Below are 24975 nucleotides of genomic sequence, written 5' to 3'. Positions count from 1 at the left end.
GATTACTAATTAGAAACAAAGAAGCCAGCAGGGCATGGTGGCACACACCTGTAATCCTAGCAACTAGGGAGCCTGAGGCAGGAGGATCACAGATTTGAGGTTAGCCTCATAAAACTTAGCAAGACCCTGTCTCAAAAAATAAGAAAAGGGCTGGGGATATTTCTCAGTGGTAGAGAATCCCTGGGTTCAACCCCTAGTACTGGAAGAAAGAAAAAAAAAGAAAAGAAAGAGTGGGCAGTGTTCCATTGTGTATATATACACCACATTTTCTTTATCTCCTTTAAAAAAACAGAAAGAAGAGCAGCCAAATGGATACCAGTGGATCAGGAGGGATGCATATTCCCCAAGGTAGCAAAGATAACCTCAAAAGAATACTGCTGAATTTGCAGAAAGCCTCGGTAATAGTAGTACCCACTATAGCACTACCCAGGAGGAATCAGTGTTCCAGTCATCGCACTTCAGCAAGCGTATTATACACAAAGGCCTAAGACTGTTTGCAGTGGGAAATCCTGGTTGGTTTTATTTAGGCAATATAATAATATAGCTTTCTGAATCTGATACTCTTTATTTGAACATTCATTATAATGATTCATCTCGGCTGTTCTTTCTTTACCCATGATATTTGCATTCCATTAGCAAATATAATTCATAGAGGATGATAAGGGAATCAAAATTATCCAATTTGTTTCCATCATAGGAGCAGAAGAATTCCTGCAATGGTTTGCTTTGCATCATTCCACTTATTTCAATAAGTTTTTCTTAAATAGCAGGGTTTGTAATATTATTTATCATTGCAGAATCAGTATGCATTTAACATCACAGGGATAAACTAGTTTTGTCTAAGGAAACAACCCCCATATTTGTTTCCCAAGACATGAATATTTTATAATCTGGGGGTTTTCTCATGCCACACAAAGTATGCTGACTTCGTACCTCTCTAAGCACCAATGTAATTCTCTAAATGGCTATCAGATCTTAACTTGTATAAATATGCACTGGGTGTCTGCAATATTCTCCCTGGTAGACTGTCAAAACTCTGAGGGCAGGGATGGTACCTAACATAATGTTAAATCACTCCCCAGGATGTGGCATATCAAATGAATACACAGCAAGCTCTATCAATTTTTATCTCCTTCAATCTGCTGACATTGTCCTAAATGCCTGACAATAACTATGGATCACACTACCTTTGTTGTTGTTGTTGTTTTTAAGTAGAAATGCCTTCCCCAACTTTTATGAATTTTTTTTCTCAGGTTAATCTTGGTAATATTTTCCATATTAATTTCTTCTTTCACTATCTGAACAATAAACTCTACAAAGGAAGCGTCTGGTAAATTGGTTGATTTGGCCTACACACATAGCCACAAGTCATGTAGATAATATCAGGGGAAACAGAAATGATGTTCAAAATATTAAAACACCAGACTGGCATGGACAACCAAACAGAATTGGACACTGAACCTCAGCAAAGAAGCAGGGTCTGGGAGACCCACTAGCTATACCAGTGGTAAATCCATTATCACATCTGTGGGGCAGCCTGGGGGAAACTGGGGGGATCAGTTTGGCTTATGTGACATGTGATTATTTAGAAGGCTCTAAAAAGTGCCTACTTACCAACCAGTACATTCGTTTTCTCTGTTGATATGGCCACACAGTACATGCTGGATGAATATCAGCCTGGAGACTGGGGACCTACTTTTCACCTGAATATTCACTATAAGTAAGCTGATGCTCCTACCTATAGCTGTAATCTCCTTAAAAAATCTCTCTTAGGATTCAAGTAAATCTTTGTGATCAAAGTTATTCCTTATATTAAATTCAAAGGCAAAAACTTTTCCCACAGAAATCCTTCTTATACTGTCTTCCCAAGGGATGAACTGCTAATCACTTCTTATTTGTTAAACATGTTTTTTTCTTTAAAGAAATTATTACTTAAAATTGCCTCCTACTTGGTTTTGAGCCTAAAAAGAAAAAAACAGATGCTGACATCTACAGCCCCTACCCAGTAGGGGTACCAAGGAAGCAAAGACTGAGCAGCTATACTTGTTGACTTCTGCTTGGGTGAAGAAAGCAAAAATTAAAATAAAATGGCAGAGTCAGAATAACAGGGAGCTCTCCCTGCAAACCATTAAAAGCAATGAAAATAAAAATGTCATGTTCCATGTCCTTTAAAAATCTTTTGTTCACAATGGTGCATACCTGTAATCCCAGTGACTCATGAGGCTGAGCAGAAGGATCGTAAGTTCAAAGTCAGCCTTAGCATTAGTGAGGCCCTAAGCATCTTAGCAAGACTTTGTCTAGAAAGAAAGAAAGGAAGGGAGGGAGGGAGAAAAAGAGGAAGGAATGAATAAAGGGTGGGCTGGGGATGTGGCTCTGTGGTTAAGTGCTCCTGGGTTCAATCCTTGGTACCAAAGAAAAAGATCATTTGTTATTCTGGTCTAATATCCAAGTCTCTGGGTGATAAACCTACTCTGCCTCAAAAAGCAGTGGTTGCTTAGGTACCTTGTCACCTAACCCCAATCTGCACATGACAACTCACTGGGTCTGTGTTGCAATTAATTGTATGTAAATGCTTATCTGCTGGGAGACTGGTTGGCTTCCACCAACTTGATTGGGGTAACCTGTCTTTGCTATTTAGTGTTTATTTTATAGGTATACTAGTGAAATTACTCAGAAAGTTGTGTAGGATACATGGAAAGCTGGCAAGGCCAGTAATTCCTGTTTCTCCAGTGATGGCTGAAGCAAGCTTATTGTAAATAAATGCCACATGCAAAGTTTCTTAGGTATAGTCTGTGTAAAGGGTATATTGGAATGATAATTTCTGCCTGGAGGAAATGTCTAAGTAGCAATATCTGACATGAGGTTTCATCATATCCTAGTGCTGGCAAGTCAGATCTGAGATTCTCATTCAGTAATAACATAAAATGACCAAATAGGAATTCTCACAAGTGTACATTTTTTTAGATGCTTAGAATCATTATGTACATCTTACTGTAAGCCCCACACAGGTTGCAAACTGGACAGACAAAAGAAGTTGGAGTACACATTAATGAAAAGTTTCAAATGGCAGGTCGCATAGTAGCTCAGAGGCAGAGGGCCCACAAAAAGTCTTTGAGTTCCAAGGAAATATCTCAGAAACAATCTTTTTACCCGTTATCAACTGCAATATAAAAAGATCTCTAAAATAGCAATATCCTTTTCCTTCACAAAATTTCCTTGTAAAGCAGGGGATCCTTGGGTAGGGTCAATGTCTGTGGAATGCACTGAAAATAAGACTGGGAATGTCCATGACAGAGCTCTGACATGCATGCCCAGTAGAAAAGCCTGATTGGACAGTATAGGTTTCTCCAGTTCTCATGCCTCTCCTGCCTCCTGCTAAGCTGCATCAGCTTCAAACATGAAGGTTAATATGTCTTACCCAGAGATTTCACTTATGCAATAGACGAACCAAATATTTATACATGAATATAAATGACTGTTTATAAAGCACCTGAAAGTATTATTTTTTTTTGGTGCCTGGGATTGAACTAAGGGGCACTTGACCACTGAGCCACATCCCCAGCCCTATTTTGTATTTTATTTAGAGACAGGGTCTCACTGAATTGCTTAGTGCCTTGCTTTTGCTGATGATGGCTTTAAACATGAGATCCTCCTGCCTCAGCCTCTCAAGCCACTGGGATTATAGGTGTGTACCACTGTGCCCAGCACACCTGAAGTTTTACCAATAGAGTAGGAATTTGGATATTTTACTTGGTTTGCACCCTGCCAGAGGCATATCATGCTAACACTAGAAAAAAAAGTGCTCTTTTCTAAAAGATTTAGTCTCATTTTCCTTTTTCTCCCAGTCTCTCTCTAAAGACTGGAAGTAGAATAAGACTTTGGTTTTACAATGATTTAGAGGTCTGTGAGTTGGCTTTTTCTTCCCTTGGTATGGGCAAATCCCAATGGAGATTGTAGTCCTAACCAATAATATTAAAGCCCTTTCCCTAAACTCTGATTAGCATAAATTTGAACCAACAATATTGACCCAAATGCTATAAAACCCCCAGACCAGCACACTTAGGTGGCAAACCCTCTCATGTTCCTTCTCACTCTGCATGAGTTCTCTTTCTATTCATACTCAAATAAATCCTATTCTTACACTCACTCATCTCTGGATTTAATTTTTCAAACTCCCAAGACAAGAATCCAGAAAGAAGAAATTTGCAATAACCTGCTGGGCATAGCCCACCATTAAGTGCTACAACATGTCACTCAATGGTAGTAGAAAGAGTTTTCTTGGCTGCAGAGGCCTGCAGCTTACACATAACACCACCCATCAGAAAAAGTGGAGAAACTCCAGTTTCACTATACTGGGAAATAACTGCAGGCATATGGGGCGTGACTGGAGGAGGTGTTTCACTGGGGGTATGCCCCTGGGGGTTATAGTCTGTCTTCCTGGATCCTCCCTCTGGCTGCTTCCTGTATACCATGAGTTGAGAAGCTTTCCTCTTCCATACCCTTCTGCAATGACGTTCCAACTTGCCTCAGGCCCAGAGCAATGGAGTTGGCTGACCATGGACTGAGAACTCTGAAACTGTGAGCCCAGATAAAATTTTCCTCTGCTAAGTTGTTCTTGTCAGCTATTTTGGTCATAGTGATGAAAAATTGACTTAACACATAAGGGGTAACTGATTGCTATCCTCTCACTACCAAATTATAAGAGAATGAGAGATAACTCAGAACATGAGTTAGAGGTAGGAGATAACATTAGCAAGATAATTACTTTTACCTAAGGTCTATTTCCTGAGTTGAGTCAATATGCCAGTTATCAGTTTATTATCTCTTAGCTCCAAATTCACCCTTTGCTGCCTGCTCTGTGATAAAACATCTGGACCACTTATATAATTTTCTTTTTGTCAGCTGGCATGGTTTGAAGCTGTGCCAGTACAGGGTGCTAGAAAGACATTTCAGGACAAAAGGGTTTTTCTTCTTGGTTCCAGTGTGTGGGTATGCTCAGTGTACTTGTTTGGCAGGCTCCTGTAATGCAGGTACCCAGCTTTCCCAGTAGTCAATTCCAATGGCTCACATAGCTTCCCCAGTACCAGGTTCCTACAGTGCATGAAATTTTTCAGATATGCAGTTCTGTAGTACATGAAGATCAGCAATATCAGGGATCCCAAAGTTCCTCCCAGTATCCTCAGATCATTTTATACTAGAAAACCTAGGGTGACATAGCTCCCTGTAATTGGCTTTCCTTGGCACTATAGTGGGTGGATTTTCCAAAAGTTGCACAGGGCAGAATTTAGCAACTTCTGCTGTAATTTCTCTGCTATTAAGTGAGCCCTGACTGTGCCCTGTCCAACAAATCTGGATTTCAACCATGGGGAAGGGTTCTTCCTGGGTATTCTAGCTCAGCTGTAGGTAGAGTGGCTGCATCTTATGTCTGTTAGTCCTACATTCTTTGTAGTTCCCTTTGCTTCTTACTAGTCATACTCCTGAAAAAGTATACTTTTAAAACATTCTCTATTTGAATTACTGTGCAGTTTCTCTACTGATTTTTCCCAGACCAACAGAATTAATCCCTCTTCTCACATCTTGAAGTTCTGTAAGGTATTCCTAGGTAAACGGATGCTTCTCAGATGGGAGTGCCTTTTCCTAGAAACGAGGTGCAAAGAGCAAAGAGGAACTTACTCTTCAGGAGGCATCAGAGGACTTCTTTGTTATGGTTTTTGCAGTGCTAGGGATTGAACCCAGGGCCTTGACCATGCTAGACAAGTAGTCTGCCAGTGAACTTTCTTCCTAGTGTTTTTTTCTTTCTTAAGTTGAGACAGGGTGTCAGTTGCCCACACTGGCTTTGAACTTGTGATCCTTCTGCCTTAGCCTCCAAATAGTTGGAATTGCAGATTGTGTACCATCCTTCCTATATTCTGCCTTTGTTTTTAATATAAGAAAATAAAATTTTCCTCTGCTAAGTTGTTCTTGTCAGCTATTTTGGTCATAGTGATGAAAAACTGACTAACACATAAGGGGTAATTGATTGCTATCCTCTCACCACCAAATTATAAGGGAATGAGAGATTACTCAGAACATGAGTTAGAGGTAGGAGATAACATTAGCAAGATAGTTACTTTTACCTAAGGTCTATTACCTGAGTTGAACATGTGTGAACACTTGGGCACTGGAATTCTTGCAATGAGGAGGAAAGAACTTACTAGATATAAAGGCAATAGAGTTTGAGGATAGTCTGGGCCATCACATTCAAAATGCTCATGATCATTCCTAGTTCAAAAAGTACTTGAAGTTATACAGCCTGGGTATTCCAAGGGAGAAATGATTGTTTGTAGTGAAAAGCTCAGAATGGCCACTATCTTTTTAAAAATGACCAATAATGATTTCAAAATCCCTATGATTGCCAAAATAACTCTTCTTAAATCTCAAGCTCATGTTTCCTCCATTGCAAGAGATTAACTATTTTCCTTTTCCTCCACTTTGTATTACTATGGGCATATATACAGAAATTTTTAGAAAGCTTAAAATTTTCATGAGTTTTTGGGAAAAATACTTCTGAAATCTCAGATTAGAAGTTAGGTGTTTAGGATTTACACATCAGGATGTTTTTCAAGTACCACAAGGAAAATGTTGTGTGTTTTTTTTTTTTACCAGTCACTGAACACCATCATCATTTTATATTACTCACAGATTTGTACAGCTGAATTCTACTTGAATGAAATATTTTCCAAAACATTTGTCATTAATTAACCACTACCTTTCCACTGATCTGTTCTCACTACATCTCCATCCTTCCACCCCAGACTATCTTTATACTACAATACTGTTCTCTCAAAGCTCAATGAATGCAAAATGGAAGGAAGTAGTTAAATAGCAGAGAATAAGGAAATGTAAATCTCAAGGTCTGATAATCAACTAAAATGCTTCTTATGCATGATACAAATTCATCTTTGGAGTATTTAGGAAGCATTGGCCCAGATCAAATTTAGACACACTAAAAGCTTCATAGCTAATCAGACAGCCTGTTCAATTGCTATGAAGTTTCTTATATACACCTCCCCTGTTTTAGATGTCTTAGAGCAATAACAGCTGCATTTGGAGCCATAGAAACTCCAGTGAAAGGGGTTTAGACAGAGTGGCCTGTGATACCGATGTTCTTTTAGGGGATTCCAGCTATTCCTCTAGATCATCCAGGGCACCATGTGTTCATGTTTGAGTGAAGGTCCCAATCAACACAGGTGAAGGAGAGAAGTTTGAATGATTTTACATAATATTATTCTCCTGCTAGAGTTGGAGTTGGAGTTTCAGAAAATTAGTTCACTTATCATCTCTGCTTCCCTTCCTATGTTTGTTCCTTCCAATCTTGGCCCTGGCCCAAGTTCCTGGAAATTTTCACTAGCCTTCCCTTTGTTCTTCTGTCCCTCACATATATGTATGCATATACACACAGAGGGATCATATAACCAATAATGGAATGGGAAAGGAAGCATTGCTTTTTCATTGATGTGACCAAAATGTCTGACCAGAATAACTTAGAGGAGAAAACGATTGTTTTGGTTCACAGTTTAGTGGTTTCAGTCAATGGTCAGCTGACTACATTGCTCTGGGCTTAAGATGAAGCACAACATCATGGTGGTATGGCATGGCAGAGGAATGCTTCTCAGCTCATGGCAGCCAGGAAGGAGAGGTGGTGGGGGAGGAAAGGGCCAAGGACAGATATAACCATGGCCATGCCCCCAATGACCTACTTCCTCCAGTCATGCTTCTCCTGCCTATTACCACTCAGTAGTTCAATCAGCTATCAAAAGATTTTTATTTTATTCATTTGCTGCATTAATTCACTGATGAGGTCAGAATGCTTCATTGCTTGAAAGTACTACCTCCTCTGAACCTTGCTGCAGGGAGAACATTCCAGATCCAAACCAAAATAGCTTCAGAGCAGTTTGATGGCTTATACTAGAGTAAGTGGTAGTAGTAGGTAGAATAGGTAATATGTTTAGAATAAGATATACTCCATTTTTGTATAAATATGTCAAAATATACTGTCATGTGTAACTAAAAAAGTACAAATTTTTTAAAATTTTAAATAGAATAGGTGACATGTACAGTAAACATGTACAGTTGCTACAGTAAACACTTCTTGCTAAAAAATCAGATGCTTAAGACTGGGGATTGATAAAAAATAGCGCATACTTGCCTTCGCTTTCAAAACAGGAATCATTTCTTTGTTGCTTCCATTATGATTGCCTATTAGAGTACTAGTTTTTTAAAAATATTTTTTAGTTGTTGATAGACCTTTATTTTTTATTTATTTATACGTGGTGCTAAGAATTGAACCCAGTGCCTCACACATGCCAGGCAAGTGCGCTTCTGCTGAGCCACAGCCTCAGACTTGGAGCACTAGTTTTTATCCAGAGTGGTTGTATGGTCTGGCATGAAGAACTGATGTTTACAGGATGAATAGCCTAGTATTTAAGATGGAATTTAGGATAAAAAAACCCTAGATTTGACATCCAGATTCACCACTATCCATGAACAAGGAACTTAACCTTTCTGAGTTAGTTTTTTTAAATCTTCAAAATGGTGATAATAATATGTGAATTACAGTATATTATGAAGAGAAACTAGAATAATAAATTTTCCAGCACACAGCAGAATCTGTATATGTAGTTATTACTTTTATTTCAAAAGTATTACTTCCTAAAACATACAAATTCATAATATCCTCTATTGTCTTATTCTCTTCTGTCAGTTTTGGAGGTATGAACAAAGGAACTGTTTCCAGGGGAGAAAAGATATGATTCACACAAATATTCCCAACTGATTCTTAACAAAGATGCAAAATCAATTCACTGGTTTTCCACAAGTGCTGCTGAGGCAACTGAACATCTGTCACAGGGTGAAGAGGTAGAAGAATGGGAGTTTCCTGGCCTAAGTTATATAACTTATACAAAAATTAATTCACAATGTAATATGGTATCCCTGATGAATATAGATGCAAAAATCCTCAACAAAATGCTAGGAAACTGAATCCAATGATTTATTTAAAGGGCCACAGACCATGATCTAGTGGGACATATCCCTGGGATGCAAGACTAGTTCAATATATACAAATCACTAACTGTGATACACCAACTTAACAAAGAATAAAAATCACATCTCAATAGATACAGAAAAAGCATTTGACAAAAATTAACACCCTTTATATAAAAAAACTCAACAAACTAGGATTATAAAGAAAGGACCTCAACATATTAGCCATATACAACAAACCCAGAGCTAACATTGCATTAAATGGAGAAAAACTGAAATCTTTTCCTTTAAGGTCGGGAACAAGGCAAGGATTCCTATTCTCACCACTTCTATTTAACACAGTACTGAAAATCCCAGCCAGAGCAATTAGGAAAAAAAAAAAAATCCAAAAAGCAAAGGAAGAATAGAAGTATCCCTGATTGCCAAGGACATGCCTTTGAATAAAGAAAACTCTAAAGACTTGATTATAAAAACTGTTAGAACTAATGAACAAACTTTATAAAGTTGCAAGATACTAAACTAAAATATAAAAATCGTTCATCATTAGCATATTAATTATCTAAAAGGGGAATTAGGAATAGAATTTCACTTACAATAGCACCAAAAGTGTTAAATATTTAAGAATAAACTTAACTAAGGAGGTGCGAAGCTATATAATGAAAACCAAAAATGTTGTTGAAAATAATTAAACAAATAAAATATGTTCCATGTTCACAGATTGGAAGACATAATATTGCTGAAGTGAAGTAATCTACAGACTCAGTACAATCCCTATCAAAATAGCAATGACATTTTTTTACAGAAATAGAAAACAATTCTACAATTCACAAGAAACCATAAAAGACCATGAATAGCCAAATAAATCTTTAGAAAAAAGGATAAAACTGTAGGCATTGTACTTCCTGATCTGAAAATGTATTACAAATGTATTAAAATGCTAAAGTAATCAGAGGCTGAGAGTAGTTCAGTGGTAGAACTTGTACATTCAGTGGTTGCCTTGTACATTGAGGCACTGGGTTTGATCCTCAGCACCACATGAAAATAAATGAACAAAATAAAGATATTGTGTCCATCTACAACTAAAAATATTTTTAAAAAGCTAAAGTAATCAAAAAAGTATTGTACTGGCATAAACACAGGTATGTAGACTAATAGAACAGAGTAGAGATCCCCAAAATAAATTCATGTACATACACATGGTCAACTGATTTCCAACAGGGTTAAAAAACTCATAATGAAAAAAAACATAGTTTCTTAATATCTAGAGTTGTGAAAACTGGATATCCACATGTAAAAGAACAAAACTGGACTCTTACACTAAATACAAAAATCAACTCAAAATGGATCAAAGTCTTAAATGCAAAACAAGAAACCATAAAACCCCCAGAAGAAAACATAGGGGAAAAGCTTCTTGATGGATTCATGTATATGATACCAAAAATATAAGCAGGAAAAGCAAATATAAATAAACAGTATTAAACTAAAAAAAGTTCTCTACAGCAAAGGGAATAATCAACAGAATGAAAAATCAACCAATAGAATGGGAGAAAATATATGCAGACTATATAAGGGGTAAGAGATTAATGCCCAAGATATACAAAGAACTATTATAACTTAATAGCAACAGAACTAATGTCCTGGTTTTAAAAATGGACTGAGGAATAGACAAAGAAGGCACAAAAATGGCCAACAGGTGCATAAAAAATGCTTGATGTCTGTAATTATCAGGGAAATTTAAATCAAAATCACAATGAGAAATCACTATACCCCTATCAGAATGGCTAAAGTTTTTTTTAAGTGACAATACCAAAGGCTTATGAGAATATGGAGAAATCAAATTATTCATATATTGCTGGTGCAAATGTGAAATGATACTGTTACTCTGGAAAAGTTTGGCTGTTTCTTTAACAAGTTAAATATGCAAATTACCAAATTACCTGGCAATTGCACTTCTGAGCATTTATCCCAGAAAATTGAAGAAGACTTACCTTCATCCAAAATCCTCTACATAAGTATCTTTCTTCCTAATAACAACAACAAAAAACATACTGGGAAAAGTCCCAATGTTCTAAACAGGTGAATGACTAAACTATATAGCTCAGCCATACAATAAAATAGTACACAATCAACTACTGATACACACAATTACCCAAATTAATCTCAAGAGAATTATGCTGAATGGAAAAAAATAATCCAGAAAGGGTACATACTGTATGACTCCACTTATATAACATTCTTGAAATGCCATAATTCTAGAAGAAGAGAATAGATTAGTAGTTAGTGGAAGGTGTGGGGGGCAACATGGGATCCTTGTGGAGATGAAACTATTCTTCACCTTGACTGCATTGATGTCAATATTCTAGTTGTGACATGTACTACACTTTTGCAAGATGTTTCTTGGTAAAGGGTGTGTAGGATCTCTCTGTATTATGTATTCCAACTGCCTATGAATCTTCAAGTATCGCAAAATTAAAAAGTTTAATTAAAAAGAGGGGGAAAGTATGTGGATAGACAGAAGGAGCAAAGTAGAAATAGTTCCTGGTGTTTGCAATACAGTTTAGATATGTGTCTCTGATTATAGCAGGGTTTCTGGCTTGGCAGGCTAATCCAGTGTGCTGCAGAGATCCCCTTGGTGTAGGAAAGCTAGGCAAAGTTTTCCTGCAGAGAAAGCACTTGCTCCTCTCACTGGGACATTAGTTATTGCTCTTACAAATTTGGAAACTGTGAGGTATATCACACAATTAATGAAAGTTAGGAAGCTCTGTGTTAGAGACAGAACTAATAGAGTTCAGGCAAGTCCTCCAAACAGCTCTGTTACTGGAACATGGGCTGCTACTGCCCTTAGAGATAATTTAAGCAAAGTGTATCTCAGGGGAAATAGGAGTATCCTTTTGCTTGGTCTCCAAAGAATAGAGTCATAGGAGAGCAGGGCATATGACAGCTCTGTGTCTGAATACAGCATGAAGAAGGAAAAGACAGGCTTGAGAATGGTACAGGAGAAAAACATTGAAGATCACAAGCTTCACAAGAAAAAAGCAGAAATTTCTGTGCCTTTCTGTGTCTGGGTAATTGGGAATCAATTTACCTATCATGGATGCCATGCAATACTTCAGGCAACTTGGAAGAAAAGTGTTGGGTAAAGATCAACTGAGTGTTGACATCTCATTTTTAAAGGCTAACCGTTCACACACCAATGATTGTGCAGAATATTAAAGACCAGGCTCCTTTTCCATCTGGATGATGGATCTATGGGGAGAATGCATTCATGCCACTGGCAAAGTATTTTCAAATAGACACAAGTCTTTCTTGTTGCTCTCTCTTATTCAGTGATGTCATTAAACATTGGATTAACACTGATTTTCAGGCTTCTACACACACTAATGCCCTGTTCAGCAGATCCACTGAAAACACTCAGGTGGTCTACTACAATCAGCATAGTTACCTGGAGTCAGGTGAATACCCAATTGTATCTGAATTAAGACAGTCTAATGTAAACTGAAAATCCCACTCAGGTAACGCCTGCTATAACAATCAGGATTTGACAGTTTCACAGGTGCAGTGCAAAGATATCTCCACCTTTGTGCCCATTTCCCATCTTCCCTAAAGCTCTAGGGGCAGACAGGAGAATTTTGGCCTTCCGAGCACATTTTGTGTTTATCCCACTTCCAGAGGGCATGGCACCTTCCTGCCATTCCCACCTTCTCTTCTGGTTGCTAGCTCTATTATCTCCATCAGAAATTTGATCCTGCTAGTAGCACTGTGGGATTTTTTTGTCTATTTTTTAAATAGAGGCTTCCAGTTTCCTTTGGGCCATTATATTCTCCTAAAACAGAGCTTTGCCATCAGTCATTAATATTTAATGTGACTAGAAGCTTTCACAAAAACCTATTGAGATGCACATGCAAAGCTGTTATTTAATGATCTCAGGTGGGTACACTAATTCAACCTACACACAAGGGAAGGTGACCTCCTGGTCCTTCTAGCTCTGTGTCTACATTAATATAACGGAAACCTCTTGCCATGAAAATATTCTTTATCCATAGAAGACAGAGCTGTAGGATTTATTTTGGCATCATAAAAATAAATGATGATTTCTAAAAGACTGGACAAATAGAAGTATGAAAGTTGCATGTATGATGAATATCTATTATAGCATTTCTATAAGAAGAAATTAAACTAGAAATAGCTCATCTTTCCAATAGTATGGATTAATTAAATAATTTAAATTATATATTTATATAATGGAATACTTTGTAGCTAGTAGGAGTGATGATGTAGTTCCATGTTTAATGACATGGAAAGATGCCAAGATACATTAATAAGTGAAAAAAATCAAGCTATAAAATAGTATGTATAATATGACTCAATGGCTTTATAAATAGGTACACTAACAACAGTCAGAAAAAGTATACATTAAAATATTAATTAAGATTCTTTCTGGGTGTTGTGATTATGAATGATTTTTTGCATCTTTCTTCACTATCTAAATTTTTAATGAGCATATACAACAAATTTATTTTGTTAAAAAATCTATGAGGTTAGCTATACAACTTGAAAATCACTTTTGCATGAAATTTTAATCCAATTTTAATTTTAATCCAATTTTAATCCAATTCTAGATTTTAATAACTGGAACTTGAATGGAAAAATATTTTTTTCCATTCAAGTTCCAGTTATTAATCTAGAATGGAGGCTGATAAACTTTTATGTAAAGAGCTGACAGAAAAAAAGAAAATGAAAACAAACAAACAAACCCTTTAAAAACACAAAACACAAAAAAAGAAAGAAGAAGAAAACACACATACACATAAGGGGCTTGCAGACTATAAGCATTTTAGGCTTTTTTGCCTATCTAGTCTTTGTTGTAACTATTCCGCTATGCTCTTTTAGTGCTAAAGCAGCCATAGACAATATGAAAACAATTGACATAGTTATGTTTTAATAAAAATTTATTTTTGAAAAAATGGGCAGTGGGCCAGACTTCATTCAGGGCCTGTAGTTTACTGGCCCCTGTTCTAGAGTGTTAAATAAAGGAGGCTGACATCCCAACCTTGAGGATTAAGCTGTTTTCCTTTCCTGTTCTGGCTTAATACAGGCAATATTACTAATTGCTGCTCTATAGAGTTGAGGCCAAGATGGCTTGGAGACATCACCAAACATCCCATCTTTTTGCTACTTGAGAATTTTCTTACTGCATACCGAGCCACACTTTATCTAGGGCTACACTGTCCAGCAATGTAAACCCTATCTCTGCCATAGATGAAGCTATGGTGACAGAAGCCACAGTGACTCAAAAGGGCTGAAGAATTCACAATTTAACCACTGAGTAACCTCAGAACCAGAAAGTCCCAAAGAATCAGTGCCTCCTGCAGCCCAATATATGAACACACTCCTTAAATCAGTTTTCTGAAGAGATGGGTAATTATAGTATGTCTCCAGGGAAGCTTTTAAGGAGTCTTAAAACACTCAAAGTCAGCCTACTTTAGGAGGTTTTAAAAGCTTACATAGCTGAGGCAAAGTAGTTGGGAAAACAGTATATTAAATGTTCCTAGTCAAAGATAGCACCCCTGATTTCCAGAACAGCAGTGGAACTAGGTTGACTGGGAATTTACTTCACTCTTTTGCCTTAAGTTACAATCTATGGTGTAGTTTCTTAAAGTAGTTTACTTGATGTGTCCAATCTGTAAAATATATTTTCTACCCCATCTTTTCTCTTCAAAGTAGGGAGGGTTAAACTATGGCATGTGCATGTCAAGTGTGCTCATGTATACACACACACACACACACACACACACGCAAACTTCTGAAATACTTCCAAATTACATAGCTTCCAAATTACCCCAATCCTGCCATCTAAAATATTAAATCACATTTAATGTTCTGGCCACTCAAATCAGCCACCTATGAATAGAATGTATTAGGCCCAGGTTCCAGGGAACCAGATCCAGATTCAGCATTCTGGGCTACAGCAGTACCAGATACCCTAAATTCCTAATGTGGGAAATTCTGAAACATAGCACTATATATTGGCTGATAGAATCTCACAATTGCAAGAACTTACAGACATCCCAGGGTATTTATGGAGCACCCTACAACAAGGGGCCATTCAGAAGAAAGAGGCATGGGTAGAAGGTGGGGCTAAGGGGGGGCTTTTCTTTTGAAATGGAAGTGGCACAAAATCTTTAAGAGAACATGAAAGTATATTAAATGGTCAAAAGGGCTATGGAATGGAGTCATGGTGCTGGGTGAGGTAAGTATGATTTAAGGGCAAAAGAGAGGACCATACAGGGTACAGACATGCTGCTTACATTGTGTTTCTGTTTGATACAGGCAGGTTAAGTGACTTTGTTCAAAGTCCTAATCGGTTATCTTGAAATGTAAACTCACTTTTCAACTTCTACTCTGATGTTATATCCTACCCCGCCATGCAGCTGCTCATGAAGTTGGTGCTTGTTCATTTTCCCAAAGATTTAAACAACCTAGAAATATTGTATAGTTTGTAGGTGTGAAATGAATGCTTGACTCCTCTGTGAAAATGGCAGAAATTTTAAGGTGTGTGAATTGATTGCTCTAAGACCAAAAGTGCCAGAATCTGAATTAACGGGCTGGGACACTCCAGCTGTTCTCATCTAATGGATTAGAGAAAGTGTTTGAATTTCAGAGAATGACACTAAAATTGCTCTAGCTACTTAAAGCATTTCAAATCTGTAACATAAATGAACTGATGTAGAGGGAACCACAGTGAACAAGAAGTATGGAGACTTGGGGAAACTTGGCTTTGTCAGCTCTGCTACTAAATTTACTGTGTGATCTTGACTAAGTCATTTCCTCTCTCTGGATGTTAGTTTCCTCACCTGTGAGATGAAGAGGGGGACTCTAATCTCTAAGGGACCTTTCACCTCTAACATTTTACAATTCTATAACTTCTAGTGGGTTCCCTCTCCTGACATTTATTTGCAAGGGCCCTTCTGCCATCCACACAATTTAAGTTTTTGGCAAACCACAGATGGTCTTAAATAAAATCTCCCCCTTGAAGAGGGGAAAAGAACAGGATGTTTGTGCTGAAATGGCTCATGTCAGGTATGACCTTTTTAATTCAGAACAGCTCTCTAGAGGTTCATTAACTTACCCCATGGGCAGCACAGCAAGCAAATACTACTACAAAAGGCTCCAACTGTGTAGCCAGAGAGTGCTGCCCTATTACCTAGTGAAAACAAAGTGGTTTCCTCTTTGTGCCTACATTGGTCAATTTTTAGATCAGGAACGTATGATTCTGTCACTGAAGGAATCCTGGCCAACACATAGAAACCCTGTGCCAAGTCTAACACTTGCTTTGAGAGCTAAGCTGGAATCCCTTCCACAGGGAAGTGATGGAATTACTTTTAAATAATTGATAACAGTGGTTCTCTTTTCTAAATAATTAAAAATGCTTAGAAAATATAATAGTCATTAAAATAGTTCATTTTTGCATAGTACTTTACATTTTATAACACATGGCATTAAATGTATTTTCTCATTTATATTTTTCTAGTTTACTAAGATTAGAACAGATATTATTATCCCCATTTACCAGATAAAAAAACCAGGGCTCAGAAAAGTTAATAACATGTTTCAAATCTTAGGGTCTAAGTGGCTGACCTGAGAGTTGAAACCATCTGGACTGGTTCAGTCAATCACCAACACATTTTTCCAACTGTTCTGTTATATTTAATTATTAGATGTTGTTAGAAGTCCAAGTTAAAGATCAGAGATTTTAGTATTGGGTTTAGATAATACAAAGTAATTTTATAATCATTTGAAGACTTCTGACATGTTTAATTTCTCATAATGGAATTAATAGCTAGGAGGACTCTTTGAGAAAATATTGCACAATGAATCCAACTGATCATTATATAGTTACCAGACTAAAAGTTAATATTTACTGAATATGTATATAACTGTGCAAGTGTTATGAGGATATAAAAATATAAAACATGGTTCTTGACCTCAAAGAGATTCATAAATAATAAATACTGTAAAATGAAGTGCTAAATAGTGTAGTCACAACAATAAATAGTCTAGTGGCAAGAAAAAGAAAGAACTAAATGAGAGATGTATTTATGGAACAAGTGGAATTGAATTAAACATTCAAGGAATGGGTGAAATGAATTGGCAAAGTGGAGGAAGAGGATGATTCCAAATTAAAGGATGAACAAAGTGTGCTGAAAGAGAAGTGTGAGCCAAACCAAAGGATAAGCATAGCTGGATAGAGTAATGTACACATGTAGTCCCGGCAACTTGGGAGGCTGAAACAGGAGGATCACAAGTTCAAAGCCAACTTCAGCAACTTAGCGAGGTCCTAAGTAACTTCTAAGACCATGTCTCTAAATAAAAAATAAAAGGTCTGAATATGTGGCTCAATAGTTAAGCACCCCAGGGTTCAATCCCTGGTACCTCCCTCCCCCCAAATAAACAAACAGAAGGATAGTCATAGGATGAGATCACACATATGTAATGATACCGATGTGAATGGAGAAAAGTGGGAAGAGTGTCTGGTACAGCCACAATTAACCCTAAGTGTTCAGGCAGAAGGCTAACTTTCATGGCATTTCGTTCACTCAGGAATAAAATGGCACTAAAGGAAGGAGTAACAATAGTAAAGAACTTGGGCTCTAAAATCAGACAAATCTGAGTTTGAGTCTCAGGCTTAGCACTATATGATTTGGGTTAATTAACCTCTTGGGGCTTAGTTTCTCTTTAGTAAAATGAGGCTGCAATGAGGAGTCTTATGCTGTAATCCCACTAAATAGTGGGCAAAGTGCTGGCACATTGAAGTTATTAAATGGAACTGTAATAAAGGTGATCCAATGAATTATACATCATTTATATACCTTTGGCAAGTCTTTTAATATAAACACAAAAACTTAAAAAAATGTCCAACCACTTGTTTTACTCTTTTATTCTAAATTTGACTTAAAAAAATCCATGATGATCATAGTCATAGGGTCAGAGTGGAGGACAGTGATATATAGGAAAGAGAAAAGTTAAGGTCAGATCCCGAGGGACCTACCTTCATGGTTGGTCTGAAGAGAATTCCTGTGGGGATTACATGTGGTTTCTGATTACAGAAAAGGAACCACAGGAATCATCTCAAGGATACTTAGCAAACTGCTGGCAAAAGTGTCTCAAGCCTGCAAATTGTTCATTCTTATCTCCATGTACTTGACACTTTGAGCTTCTCTTTTTCTCCCTCTAGGAGCATTTCTTAAAGGCATGGTACACTGGGCTCAAGTGCTCTCCCTTGTATACTTTCTGATGGATGGTAAATTCAGATTAGCATTTTGCCCTCAAGGCCCTGGGTATATAATCACATTCTATTAAGAGGTCAGTGTCATATAAGCAAAGGGTTAGATACACTAAAAAGAGTTTTCTGAGAAACTCCAGGGAAGTAAATCCCTGGCTTGACTAAAACAGGAGAAAATAACATGCACCAACAATGATAAGCAACAGAATCTCAGGACATAGCAACTGTTACCTGAGTCTAGAAGGTCATGAGTGTAGAGCACATTTTCAAAATAGGAGCTCAGGGACACAGCTGTAATTACTAACCAATGAGCCTCCCCTAAGTACCAGAAAAACAGATGGATACACTAATTAAAGGGGTGGGGTAGAGATAGAGAATAATGTAATATTTAAATGCAAGGAAGGCAAGAGAGGCAAACTAGCTGATTTTGAATAAGAAAAGTATTCTGTTAACTCTGTGTAGTTCTAAATATATCTAGAAACCTATTCCAAATCAAGTGTTATCTAGTAGCCTTCAAATATAATTTAACTTTGTCCAGGGTAGATGCAGTATTGCCTTTGTAGTAAAGAAAGCTTAGGAAGACACTCTTTATGACCACATGTACCATCATTCTGATGTCTTTTTACCTTTCTTTTTCAAAGGGAGGGGGAAACCTAGATTCCAAAAATGACAGCTTGCTGAGCTTGTTGGCTGTCACTATTTAAAGAATGGCTTTTTAAGCAAATGACATACAAGCACTTAGGCCAGTAAGTGCTGACCAGTGAAGCCAGTATAAGAACATGTATGGTTAAGTAAAGATAATTTTCTTTTGTTTCTTTGAAAGAGATACTAGAATGACAGCTTTATAACAAAGTTGTTTAATTACTTTATTAAAAAGAATGCAGATTAGATGATAACTTCATTGCCTAGATTCCTAACTGGTTGAAACACTGCTCAAAGTGTGATAATGAATGGATTGAAAAAAATTTGAAGAAAATTCTCAAATAATTACTATAGAGTTCTCTACTTTCCCATGTTTTGCTTAATATTTTAATTTCCATGAATTTGGGGTGAAGGCATAACAATCTTGCTTATCCTAATGGTAGATAAAGCTAGAGAGTAAACTTATTAGAAGATAGAACTGAGTTTCAAAAATAAATGTTAACACCATTTATTATTTTCTAGGCACTAGCATACATAAACTGTCTAGGTGAAATCCTAAAGCCACAGGAAAGGGTTAAGAGAGGTTTTAAATAGTGTATCCAAAGCTAGTAAGAGGTATTACCAGGACTTAAACCTGTCTGCTATTAAAAAGTCTGTCTGCTTAAAGTCTGTCTGCTATTAAAGCTCATCCTCTTCCTAATGCATTAGTCATTGCTAGTCATTACATTGCCTTAGACTAAACTATGCTTTTTTCCTTTTATGTTTGTTCTAATTAGTTATACACAACAGGAGAATGCACTTTGACACATCATACATAAATGGAGTATAACTTCTCATTCTTCTGATTGCATATGATGTAGTGTTATATCAGTCATGTAATGATATATGCACATAGGATAATAGTGTCTGATTCATTCTACTATCCTTCCTCACCCCATACCACTCCCCTCCCTTCACTCCTCATTGTCTAATCCAAGGTACCTCTATTATTCCCTAGCCCCCCTCTTATTGTGAATTAGCATCTGCAGATCAGAGAAAACATTCTGCCTTTGGTTCTTTGGGATTGGCTTATTTTGCTTAGCATGATATTATCCAGCTTCATCCATTTACCAGAAAATGCCATAATTTCATTCTTCTTTAAGACTAAGTAATATTACATTGTGTACATATACCACATTTTCTTTGCCCACCAATCTGTTGAAGGGCACCTAAGTTGGTTTCATAGTTTAGCTATTATGAATTGAGCTGCTATGAACATTGATGAATCTCCAGGATATATATAAAGAACTCAAAAAACACCAAAAAAAAGCAAGTAACCCAATCAATAAATGGGCTAAGGACCCAAACAGACACTTCACGGAAGAAGAAATATGATCGATCAACAAATATATGAAAAAAATGTTCAACATCTCTAGCAATTAGAGAAATGCAAACAAAACTACACTGAGATTCCATCTCATTCCAGTCAGAATGGCAATTATGGAAAATACAAGCAACAAGAAATGTTGGTGAGGATGTAAGGGAAAGGTACACTTATACATTCCTGGTGGGACTGCAAATTGGTATAACTCCTCTGGAAAGCAGTATGGAGATTTCTCAGAAAACCTGGAATGGAACCACCATTTGACACAGTTATCCCATTCCTTAGTTTATACCCAAAGAATTTAAAATTAGCATACTACAGTGACACAGCTACATCAATGTTTATAGAATATGCTTTTGTCTGAAGATAGGACAGAACTATACAGAGGCTAGAGGCTCTGAAAAATAAGAAAGGATCAAACCACGTGCAACCAAGAGAATCAACTATGGCTTCCCTGCAGTGATGCTAAGGTGAAAACCAGCATGGACTAATAGACTGTTGAAAATATTCTGATAGAAGACAGTGGATGTTACTACTTTCTGGGTTAATTATAATATCTACCTTTATTTTTTTATAAGGCTGAGTGGATGGAATCATTTACCCAAATCTATGAAAATGGAAAACAATATGGACAAAAGGGTATGTGACAATACAACAGAATGAAAGAACTATGACTTAACTGTAGCTTATGTTACAAAGACCTACATGGCTCGGTTTGCAACTTTAATATGAGCCAACAACATGAAGTGGCTCCTAGAAAAGCAGATATAACTCAAGCTGTATTAATAAAACCACTAAGTAGACTCTAAAGGTTGAGAACTAGCAGCCTCATTGTCTTCTACTTGGTATACTATATTCTGTTGTGATGGGCAGAAGCTAAAAGTAACATTGAATATCACTAGAGAGAAATGACTGGGGTGAAGTATTTGGAAACCATTTCCTATGAGGAACATTTTGAAGTAACCAAAATATTTAGCTTAGAGAGGGAAAAACTTGGGAGCACGGAAACTATATTTAAATATCTGAAAGACCATCATGTGTAAAAAAGATTATCTGATGTGGTTTTATTGCAAAGCTAGGACTCAGGAGGGCAGGTTAGGGTCCAATATAAGAAATAAATTCCTAATAATTAGAGTAGTCCACTAAGTGATAAGAATAATAGGTTACTATTATTCTTTCAAAGTGCCCAGCACTAGAGTCCACTATTCATATGCCATCTCATGGAATCCCCTTGAGAATTGCATAAGGCCCATGGAAATGGGAGTGGCTACATTATAAAGCAGTGATCTTGATATTACCGAGAGTAGTTAAACACAAGCTAGATGAATACCTATTAGGGATGTGTCACAAGACATTTTTCATTGAAGTGTGATGGAAGAGTTGAATTAGATGAGTCTGCAAGTCCTTGTCTGATACAATGCTCAGTGAATCTTTGGCTTTACTTGTTTTCAACTTTATAACATTAAACATTGTAGTTGATGATCCAAATATAACATTTTGAACTCTTTATGAGACTGTGTCTGTTGTACATATGAGCACAAAGGCATATGCATATTGTTTTGTTAATCATACACTTGCCAGGGTTTAAAAAAGATAAGGATACCATCTGGCTATGTAAAAGTTTCAAATAATTTGGGATCCTAATAATACTCAATCTACTAATGAAGCTTAAGCAATAAAGTGAGAAAACTGCATATGTTGCATTTATGATGGGTAGGAATTGTAATATATATAACTTTATCAAAAATGCACACCATGAGAAAAATTCAGACAATGTAAATTTCACAAGTTTTTCACCTTATGGCAGAATCACAGGATGATTCCTATGCTCTTTGAGGAGCAGAGATATAATAATAACGTACGGATCCCTAACTAAACTTTGTGTCCATTCCTGTGCTACAAGATTGAAATCTATTTCCATATTTAATTCCTGCAACAACCTTACAAGGTTAGTATAAAGATATTTTTTCCACTTTACAATTGAGAAAACAGTCTCAAAGAGAAGTAACTAATCACACAGTTAAGTCATACGAGTGCTAGGATTCTTCATACTGTCTGCTATGCTAAATCAGGACCCTCTTTCTCTTTTCTTTCTTCTGTTAACAAAGTATTTTGAAAATGTAAAGTATAACAAAAATGGTAATGATTATCATTAGTAAACAACTATGACATTCAACATCAAGATTCATTTGATCCCTGCCTTGAAAAAAACTTACATTCTGACAGAAAACTTAGTTCTTTAGCATCTTGCGATCACAACAGAATACAGTGTCCACAGAATGAGAAAACGTGGTGGTTACTTCTCAGGTAAGAACATATTTGGAGGCTCCTGGCCTGTTATGTGGGCTTCAGTTTAGGACCAGAAGAGTGTGCTTGAAGAAAAAGACCTAAAAACAGCATACTACAGTAACACAGCCACTTCAATGTTTATAGCAGCACAATTCACAATAGCTAAACTGTGGAACCAACCTAGATGCCTTTCAATAGACGAATGGATAAAGAAACTGTCGTATATATACACAATGGAATATTACTCAGCATTAAAAGAGAATAAAATCATGGCATTTGCAGGTAAACCGATGGAGTTGGAGAATGTCATGCTAAGTGAAGTTAGCCAATCCCAAAAAACCAAAGGCCAAATGTTCCCTCTGATAAGTGGATGCTGACCCATAATGGGGAGTGTATGAGGAGAATGGAGGAAATTTAGGCAAGGGGGAGGGAGAGAAGGGGAGGGGATATGGGGGTAGAAAAGATGATGGAATGAGATGAACATCATTACCGTAGGTATATGTATGACTGCACATGTCCTGCAATGTTATATTGTGTACAATGAGAGAAATGAAAAGTTGTGCTCCATTTGTGTACAATGAGTTGAAATGCATTCTGCTGTAATATATAACTAATTAGAATAAAATTTTAAAAAGAAGGTATGGAGAAAGTATCTAAACTGTCAAGATATGGGAGAACAAATAGTTTATGTGAATTCACAGATTGTTGGCTCACTATCTGCGGAAATATGCAATGGCTGTTTATGAAGATCCAGAGGAAGAAGACCAAGTTCTCCCCATAGAGGAGTTCCTAGTCAGAGGGTTCCCTTATTGAAGGTTGAAAAGCAATGTGGTGATTTTCCTGAGGAGTCTAAGATCTATTACAAAGGCAGTCATCTTTTTGAGGGAGCTTCATGTTCACCCTCCCACCTCCATTAGTATAAATGAGTAAAGTTTAAAGCACACATCTTCCATTCAAGTGGTTTTTAGTTAAGAATTAATGTAATCCCAGTGACTCAGGAGGCTGAGACAGGAGGATCACAAGTTTGAGACCAGCCTTAGCAATTTAGCGAAGCCCTGTCTCAAAGTAATAAAAAAAAAAATTAAAAAGGGCTGAGGATGTGTCTCAATAGTGAAGCACCCTTGGGTTAAGTCGAGGAGGAGGAGGAGGAGGAGGAGGAGGGCCAAAAGACGGCAATGAAGTACTAAATACTTCCAGGAAAGATTTTGTTGGGCAGCTTTGAATTTAAGTACTTGGTTAGACCCTGTTGTTTGTTCTCCATGGCCTGTGATGAATTATATAGCCTCTAAATCAGACCACAAATTCTCACTTTCCAGAAGGCATCCACAGTGCGAAGAGAAATTTCTACTGTGACAATTCAAGCAATTGGTGAAAGGCCAGTGCATTTCCCAGCTTACACATTCCTTTTAAACTTCCCATTAATGAGCGGCAATGGACTTGCCAGAAGACAGTGTACTCACTATTTTTCCCATTCAGATAGAATAGTCCAGGAACAATTACATAATGGTGAACTTGAGCCACATTTAATTCCTGACACAGCTACACTTCCCTAGTGGACTAATATGCAACTGCTCCATCGCCAACACAGGAGTCCTCATAAACTTACTGTCTTGTCTTTCCTTACATTGGGAGCTTAATTTTTGTCTTCTCTTATGCTTTTAGGTAAGTTGTCCTCCTGGTTTGAGTTACCAATGGTAGTAGTGCAACAGTTGGAAACCAATTCTTCCAGAGGCCAGATTTCTTCCTATCTTAATTAGAACTGCTTTTTTTTTTTTTTTTGTAACAGGGATTGAACTCAGGGGCACCTGAACACTGAGCCAATCCCCAGTCCCATTTTATATTTTATTTTTTTATTCTTGTTTGTTTCTTATTTTTCTTTATACAAATGAGCTGATTAGAATTTGCACATATCAGCCCTCTTATTCCTGTTCTGACTTCAAGGTCTTTGACGACTGTCCATTTACACTGTCCCCTATCCCTGCTTAATAGCTTCTTCTTATTTTTTCCATTTTTTTATATATGACAATGGAATGCATTACAATTCTTACTACACATATACAGCACAATGTTTCATATCTCTGATTTTATACAAAGTACATTCACACCAATTCGTTTCTTCATACATTTACTTTGGATAATAAAGACCATCACATTCCACCATCATTTCTAATCCCATGCCCCTTCCCTTCCCCTCTAATCCCTCTGCCCTATCTACAGTTCATCTATTCCTCTCATGCTCCCTCTCTCTATCCCACTATGAATCAGCCTCCTTATATCAAAGAAAACATTTGGCATTTGATATTTTGGGAATGGCTAACTTCACTTAGCATTATCTTCTCTAACTCCATCCATTTACCTGCAAATGCCATGATTT

General features: G+C 37.0%; 1 protein-coding gene across 10 annotated transcripts in view; it reads right to left on the bottom strand.

Annotated features, from left to right (window-relative positions):
- The window catches only part of Enox2 (ecto-NOX disulfide-thiol exchanger 2), a 312495-nt gene that overhangs the window by 115763 nt on the left and 171757 nt on the right, over positions 1 to 24975 (bottom strand). Inside the window, exon 1 of one of the 10 annotated variants that reach the window (XM_015498483.2) lies at positions 49 to 72. The exons of the other annotated variants lie outside the window; for them this stretch is intronic. The gene's annotated coding sequence lies outside the window, so the exon portion shown is untranslated. Of the gene's footprint in view, positions 1 to 48; positions 73 to 24975 lie in introns of those variants that run through there. 10 annotated transcript variants of the gene reach the window in all.

The sequence above is a fragment of the Marmota marmota genome, unplaced genomic scaffold, assembly GCF_001458135.2.
Source record: "Marmota marmota marmota unplaced genomic scaffold, marMar, whole genome shotgun sequence".
In the NCBI taxonomy this organism is placed as follows: domain Eukaryota; kingdom Metazoa; phylum Chordata; class Mammalia; order Rodentia; family Sciuridae; genus Marmota; species Marmota marmota.
The sequence above is the reverse complement of the archived record's forward strand: the minus strand, read 5'-3'. Positions and strand labels throughout refer to the sequence as shown.